Raw genomic sequence first — 7,762 nt, forward strand, 5'->3', positions numbered from 1 at the left:
GGTCCCCCCGTGTGGTTCTGGGATTTTTGCTCACCGTTCTTGTGATCATTTTGACCCCACGGGGTGAGATCTTGCGTGGAGCCCCAGATTGAGGGAGATTATCAGTGGTCTTGTATGTCTTCCATTTCCTAATAATTGCTCCCACAGTTGATTTCTTCAAACCAAGCTGCTTACCTATTGCAGATTCAGTCTTCCCAGCCTGGTGCAGGTCTACAATTTTGTTTCTGGTGTCCTTTGACAGCTCTTTGGTCTTGGCCATAGTGGAGTTTGGAGTGTGACTGTTTGAGGTTGTGGACAGGTGTCTTTTATACTGATAACAAGTTCAAACAGGTGCCATTAATACAGGTAACGAGTGGAGGACAGAGGAGCCTCTTAAAGAAGAAGTTACAGGTCTGTGAGAGCCAGAAATCTTGCTTGTTTGTAGGTGACCAAATACTTATTTTCCACCATAATTTGCAAATAAATTCATAAAAAATCCTACAATGTGATTTTCTGGATTTTTTTCTCTCAATTTGTCTGTCATAGTTGACATGTACCTATGATGAAAATTACAGGCCTCTCTCATCTTTTTAAGTGGGAGAACTTGCACAATTGGTGGCTGACTAAATACTTTTTTCCCCCACTGTAAATAGTGTAGAACACCCTTCTGTCTCTGGTGTGTGTTTGGAAGGTCTACATTTCTTTTAACCACTCATTCATACAAACTGATACAAATGCAATAACTGACATATTCACTTGTCTATTGTCCCATTCTTCAATCTGGTCTTTGATATATATTTAAGTTGATACACCCGTGTGATGTGTCTAATATACATGAATACAAATGTATTCACCCGGGACATGAGACTTTAATTGATTTTTAGAACTTTTGAATCATAAACTCTAAGTGTTGTCTTGATTGATAAAGTCTGCATATTGTTTGTTAAGTTACCATAGTTAGTAAAAATGTGAAGACCAACAGACTATGAACAAGTTATTATTTTGTAACCTAACTATTTAAAATAAAAATTAACATGCATAGTTTAGACACAGCTTTATGGCATTTAGTCATCCCCCAAATTCGGCCATTGACCATTGTATCCTTCCTCAGGGAACGGCCTGCTGACAGCTGACAACAGGGTGGCATGTATTTTGATGTGCTGCTCTAGAGTTCCATGGCCCAGCAGACTCACCTGGGGACATGGGGAAAGATGCATGTTCGTTTTTTATTAAAGTCTGGGAGACTTTTAGAGGGAGGAGAGAGTATGAGTTTAAGTGAGTACAGTAAATCCAACCAGTGACCCTTGATTATATACTATAATCACAGACCCCAATAGTGAAGGTGCATAAGTATACTATTACGATCGGAGCCTACTTCTCTGTGCTCTGGAGAGATCGCAGGTAGTTGGTCAGAAGGCTCTAGAGGTCCTTGGAATATTCTGTCGCTGTATCACCTGGAGAGAGAGAGATGGATAGAAGTACTGAGAGTGCTTGAAAGAAAGAGAGCTAGAGAGTTAACAAGTAACAAGTATTACATGTTTGATTATTGAGGACTAAGGGGGCCTTCAAATCAGAAAATGGATGTGTAAAAGACGCAGCAACTCAATGGTTTTCAATGGGAGGAGTGTGTTGGGAGGCCCTAGCATTGTGTTGCGCTGTCCATCAGGAAAGTTGCAAAGACGTATCCATTGAAAATGTAGAGCAGTGTTTCTCCTAACCACACCGCTGCGTCGGACAAGCGTTATATGCATTTTTATTTGAGGGCAGCCTTACTCTGTGTTTCAAGTTGTATCTTCATGTCTGTAACTTCCCCTCTTACTGGGTGAGTTCGTTTTGCATGGCCCGGTGCCCCGGATGGGTGGAGTTTTACTTAAGCACCAATGGAATGTGCTCACCCGTGACCTCCCATTGGCCCAGGGCCTCCTGTCTAACCCTCTAATCAGTCTCTGACAGGAAGTTACTCCAGTAGACAGGTTTATGGTGCATACAGTGAGGGAAAAAAGTATTTGATCCCCTGCTGATTTTGTACGTTTGCCCACTGACAAAGAAATGATCAGTCTATAATTTGAATGGTAGGTTTATTTGAACAGTGAGAGACAGAATAACAACAAAAAAATCCAGAAAAACGCATGTCAAAAATGTTATAAATTGATTTGCATTTTAATGAGGGAAATAAGTATTTGACCCCCTCTCAATCAGAAAGATTTCTGGCTCCCAGGTGTCTTTTATACAGGTAACGAGCTGAGATTAGGAGCACACTCTTAAAGGGAGTGCTCCTAATCTCAGTTTGTTACCTGTATAAAAGACACCTGTCCACAGAAGCAATCAATCAACCAGATTCCAAACTCTCCACCATAGCCAAGACCAAAGAGCTCTGCAAAGATGTCAGGGACAAGATTGTAGACCTACACAAGGCTGGAATGGGCTACAAGACCATCGCCAAGCAGCTTGGTGAGAAGGTGACAACAGTTGGTGCGATTATTCGCAAATGGAAGAAACACAAAGGAACTGTCAATCTCCCTCGGCCTGGGGCTCCATGCAAGATCTCATGCAATGATCATGAGAACGGTAAGGAATTAGCCCAGAACTACACGGGAGGATCTTGTCAATGATCTCAAGGCAGCTGGGACCATAGTCACCAAGAAAACAATTGGTAACACACTACGAAGGACTGAAATCCTGCAGCGCCCGCAAGGTCCCCCTGCTCAAGAAAGCACATATACAGGCCCGTCTGAAGTTTGCCAATGAACATCTGAATGATTCAGAGGAGAACTGGGTGAAAGTATTGTGGTCAGATGAGACCAAAATCGAGCTCTTTGGTATCAACTCAACTCGCCGTGTTTGGAGGAAGAATGCTGCCTATGACCCCAAGAACACCATCCCCACCATCAAACATGGAGGTGGAAACATTATGCTTTGGGGGTGTTTTTCTGCTAAGGGGACAGGACAACTTCACCGCATCAAAGGGACAATGGACGGGGACATGTACCGTCAACTCTTGGGTGAGAACCTCCTTCCCTCAGCTAGGGCATTGAAAATGGGTCGTGGATGGGTATTCCAGCATGACAATGACCCAAAACAAACGGCCAAGGCAACAAAGGAGTGCCTCAAGAAGAAGCACATTAAAGTCCTGGAGTGGCCTAGCCAGTCTCCAGACCTTAATCCCATTGAAAATCTGTGGAGGGAGCTGAAGGTTCGAGTTGCCAAACATCAGCCTCAAAACCTTAATGACTTGGAGAAGATCTGCAAAGAGGAGTGGAACAAAATCCATCCTGAGATGTGTGCAAACCTGGTGGCCAATTACAAGAAACGTCTGACCTCTGTGAGGGGTGCGTCACTTGAGTGGGTTGAGTTACTGACGTGATCTTCCTGTCTGGGTTGGCGCCCCCCCTTGGTTTGTGCTGTGGTGGAGACCTCTGTGGGCTATACTCGGCCTTGTCTCAGGATTGTAAGTTGGTGGTTGAGGATATCCCTCTGGTGGTGCGGGGGCTGTGCTTTGGCAGAGTGGGTGGGGTTATATCCTTCCTGTTTGGCCCCGTCCGGGGGTTTCTTCGGATGGGGCCACAGTGTCTCCGGACCGCTCCTGTCTCAGCCTCCAGTATTTATGCTGCAGTAGTTTATGTGTCGGGGGGCTGGGGTTAGTTGGTTATACCTGGAGTACTTCTCCTGTCTTATCCAGTGTCCTGTGTGAATTTAAGTATGCTCTCTCTAATTCTCTCGTTCTCTCTTTCTCTCTGAGAACCTGAGCCCTAGGACCATACGTCAGGACTACCGGGCATGCTGACACCTTGCTGTCCCCAGTCCGCCTGGCCTTGCTGCTATTCCAGTTTCAACTGTTCTGCCTGCGGTTATGGAACCCCTACCTGTCCCAGACCTGCTGTTTTCAACTCTTAATGATCGGCTATGAAAAGCCAACTGAGATTTATTCCTGATTATTATTTGACCATGCTTGTCACTTATGAACATTTTTGAACATCTTGGCATGGTTCTGTTATAATCTCCACCCGGCACAGCCAGAAGAGGACTGGCCACCCCTCATAGCCTGGTTCCTCTCTAGGTTTCTTCCTAGGTTTTGGCCTTTCTAGGGAGTTTTTCCTAGCCACCGTGCTTCTACACCTGCATTACTAGCTGTTTGGGGTTTTAGGCTGGGTTTCTGTAAAGCACTTCGAGATATTAGCTGATGTAAGAAGGGCTATATAAAATAAAATTGATTGATTGATTGATTGATTGCCAACACGGGTTTTGCCACCAAGTACTAAGTCATGTTTTGCAGAGGGGTCAAATATTGATTTCCCTCATTAAAATGCAAATCAATTTATAACATTTTTGACATGCGTTTTTCTGGATTTATTTGTTGTTATTCTGTCTCTCACTGTTCAAATAAACCTACCATTAAAATTATAGACTGATCATGTCTTTGTCAGTGGGCAAACATACAAAATCAGCAGTGGATCAAATACTTATTTCCCTCACTGTAGTTCTCCACTACTCATATGATTGGAGTATTAGTTCTTCAAATAGTATCGGTAGGGAGCCCAGCGCCTAAGGAGTTGGACCTATAACCGAAAGGTGCCGTCATGACATACTGACACTGACATGGGGTGCTCCATGTTCTTCCATGGTAGCAGGCCTTAACCTGGATGTGGGGAAATGCCCTGCCTTGGAGTATGGTTGCATCTATCTCCACCTGGCTCTTTGGAAATCAGGTGACAAACCTGAATTGATTAGCAAAATAAAATTGTACCTGTATTTAGACAATTGTAGTCAAGACAGCCACAGTGTACAGGTTTTTGTTCCAGCACTCTACTAACACGTCACTGAACTAATTGTGGTCTAAATTGAAGACCACGATTAGTTGAATGAGATGTTTGTGCTATGCAGGAATAAAAACGTGCACACAGTTCAGTCCCCTGGGACTAGGGTAGCAAAAATCCAGTACCTTTCCCAGAATCCCCAGGTTTTCCAGAAATCCTGGTTGGAGTGTTCCAGATTTCCTGCTTATTCCCTTCTGATTCCGGGAATTTTCCAACCGGGTTTTCGGGAAAACCAGGGAATTTGGGGAAAGTTACCCGATTTTTGCAACTACCTGGGACAGAAATCACCTACGTCTTTATTATAGAACGACCTCCCTAAGTAACAATGAGATGACAATTCTGCATGATATGGACAATAACGTGTGGATCTACTGGTAATTGCCAAAATAAAGGAAACACCAACATAAAGTGTCTTAATAGGGCGTTGGGTCACCACGAGCCAGAACAGCTTCAATGATACAAGTGTCTGAACTCTATTGCAGGGATGCGACACCATTCTTCCACAATAAATTCTATCCTTTGGTGTTTTGTTGAAAGTGGTGGAAAACGCTGTCTCAGGCGCAGCTCCAGTATCTCCCATAAGTGTTCAATTTGGTTGAGATCTGGTGGAGGAGACGGCCATGGCATATGGTTTATATCGTTTTCATGATCATCAAACCATTCAGGCACTCGTGCCCTATGGGATGGGGGCATTGCCATCCTATGGGGGCATAGCCATGGTAGCCAAAATAATGGCCTGCCCAGCATGTTTATACATGACCTTAAGCATGATGGGATGTTAATTGCTTAATTAACTCAGGAACCACACTTGTGTTGAAACACCTGCTTTCAATATACTTTGTTTTCCTCATTTACTGAAGTGTTTACATTGTTTTGGCAGTTACCTGTATTTTTATCTAACATGTTGCACCTTCCTGAATAAACTCCAGAATAAACATAAGGAGACTTTCCTGGTGCTTGGGAGGTCCCTAAGGTTCTACATCTGTCTGGGTGTTATGTGCCTTAGTCTTTAAAATATAACTAGCAAATATTGTTTATTTTTTAGAAACCTATCATTAGCTACATTGATGAACTCAGGTGATGGTGGGAGTTAGTTATCTAGCTAGCTAGTTCTTCCAGAGGTTTTTATGCTAGCTAGCTAATGGCCTTTTTATAATCTTTATAGATAATATAAAAATATTAATTTTCCCCTCACATCTAGAGCTGGCTAATATAGCAAGCCAGTTGATAGTATAGTAGTTAGGATTAATGCAATGTGTGACAGTAGCTATATGGGCACCATCAACTAGATAATTGAGTGATGAAATCCGAAGGAATGACATCATATCAGAATAAGGTTTATAGCTAAACTGGAATTACTGAGTCTACCATTACAGATATCCACTGGCAAACCTTTAAATAAATGAGATCATCAAAAAGACATTGAAATAGCATTAGGCTGAATTAGCTAGCTAGCTAGCTAGCTTTCTTACCTGAGAAGAAGTGACTTGCTGGGAGTCTGCCATGTTGCAATGTGGCTACTGGCTAGCAGTGTTGCCAACTCCTCAGTAAGGAAAGTAGCTATTGGCTGTCCTAAAAGTCGCTAAATGACGTCATCACCTAATTTGCCATGTGCATGTAATTGTGATGGCCGCTGTATGAGAGAGGAATAACGTCGTGGGAGAGACAAAAAGTGAGTAAAAAATAACCTAAATATGTTTAGAACTACAAATGAACTTTCTTCTGTCGATTGTTTTTTTTTTTAATGTCATAATTCCAACCCTCCTCCTTTATCTGGGCTTAGGACCGGCAAAAGTTACCCAAAAGAGACACTCTGGCGGAGTTACTTATTTATTTATTTATTTTTAATTTGGTTTGGTTTTTAACCTTATGGTCCACTTAGCAGCCTACAACAAGTCACAGTAAAACATGAACATTTATTAACCATAACATAAATAAAAAAAAGTGCATACAATCTACATTAACAATCTAAATGGACCAAAAAGAGACAATAGAAAAAACTGTCAATGGCAATGTGAGAAAATGATGGTAACTAGTCTGGCCTTAATTCAGGTTAATAGTTTTTTTTCCCCAGACCCCCCTCCACACACACACAGGCTGTGCTGGCTCACAGAAAGAGTGGGTCATCGTCATTTTGATCAAGGCTCTCTATGGCAGGTTCAGCAACTGAGGGAGCTGCCTTAAATGAGTAAGCAGCTGATGTGCCAAAAAGCTGCAAAACATTATCAGGCAGCTGGTGCTCATAGCAAGCCTCACCAGACAGCTTCAGTCCATATCGAATGTACAGGATGGAGTTAAGCGTCTGCAAGGACATCCGATTTCTAAGTTTGCTTTTTACCACACTCATCTGGCTGAATACTCTCTTGACTTCGAGTGTGGCAAGGACAACACAGACACAGCAGCCATGGCAAGTTCTTGAAATGGGTTGATACCAGCTGCATCCCTGAACTTTCAAATCTCACTCCAGAAGCCCAGTGTGTTTTTTGTCTCATTCCATTTACTAAGATGGATGGCACACCATTGCTGGACAATCTTGTCTATCTCTGCAGGGGAGTAGCCAAGGAGCTTGGCTATTTTTTCTATTTCTCCAGGGCTCTTATTGTGCTTTAGAGTTTCCTCCACATTGAAAACGGACATGTACTGCAATGCTTCGATGTTGTCCGGCAGTCTCACCCTCAACTCATTAGTGAGGGAGATGGTGAAGGCTACACACCGCTTTCGGACATTGTTTTCATCCTCAGGCGCAAGGTGGAGCTCAGCTGCCTTTGACTCAAAAAGGTAACCAAGGTACGGTTTGGGACTGATGTTTCCATCTATTGGCCCTTTGAGTACATCAACATTTGCCAGTGGATTCAGCACCCTGCTGCTCACAGACTTGATCAGGCTAACCAAGCTGTCAAGTAGCTTAAGAGGATCTACTTGCTCTCCCTCAAAAGCCTTGATGGCCAACTGTCCGTCACCCAGCACTG

General features: G+C 43.1%; 1 long non-coding RNA gene across 1 annotated transcript; it reads right to left on the bottom strand.

The window, feature by feature from the left end:
• Nucleotides 1-1,020: 1,020 nt before the first annotated feature.
• On the bottom strand, nucleotides 1,021-6,332 carry LOC121578581. Its single transcript, XR_006002781.1, has 3 exons — nucleotides 6,266-6,332; nucleotides 1,355-1,433; nucleotides 1,021-1,172 (listed from the first exon to the last, which is right to left on the bottom strand). It is a non-coding gene; the product is annotated as an uncharacterized LOC121578581 (long non-coding RNA).
• Between the last annotated feature and the right edge of the window lie 1,430 nt (nucleotides 6,333-7,762).

Source organism: Coregonus clupeaformis, unplaced genomic scaffold (assembly GCF_020615455.1).
Source record: "Coregonus clupeaformis isolate EN_2021a unplaced genomic scaffold, ASM2061545v1 scaf0005, whole genome shotgun sequence".
In the NCBI taxonomy this organism is placed as follows: Eukaryota; Metazoa; Chordata; class Actinopteri; order Salmoniformes; family Salmonidae; genus Coregonus; species Coregonus clupeaformis.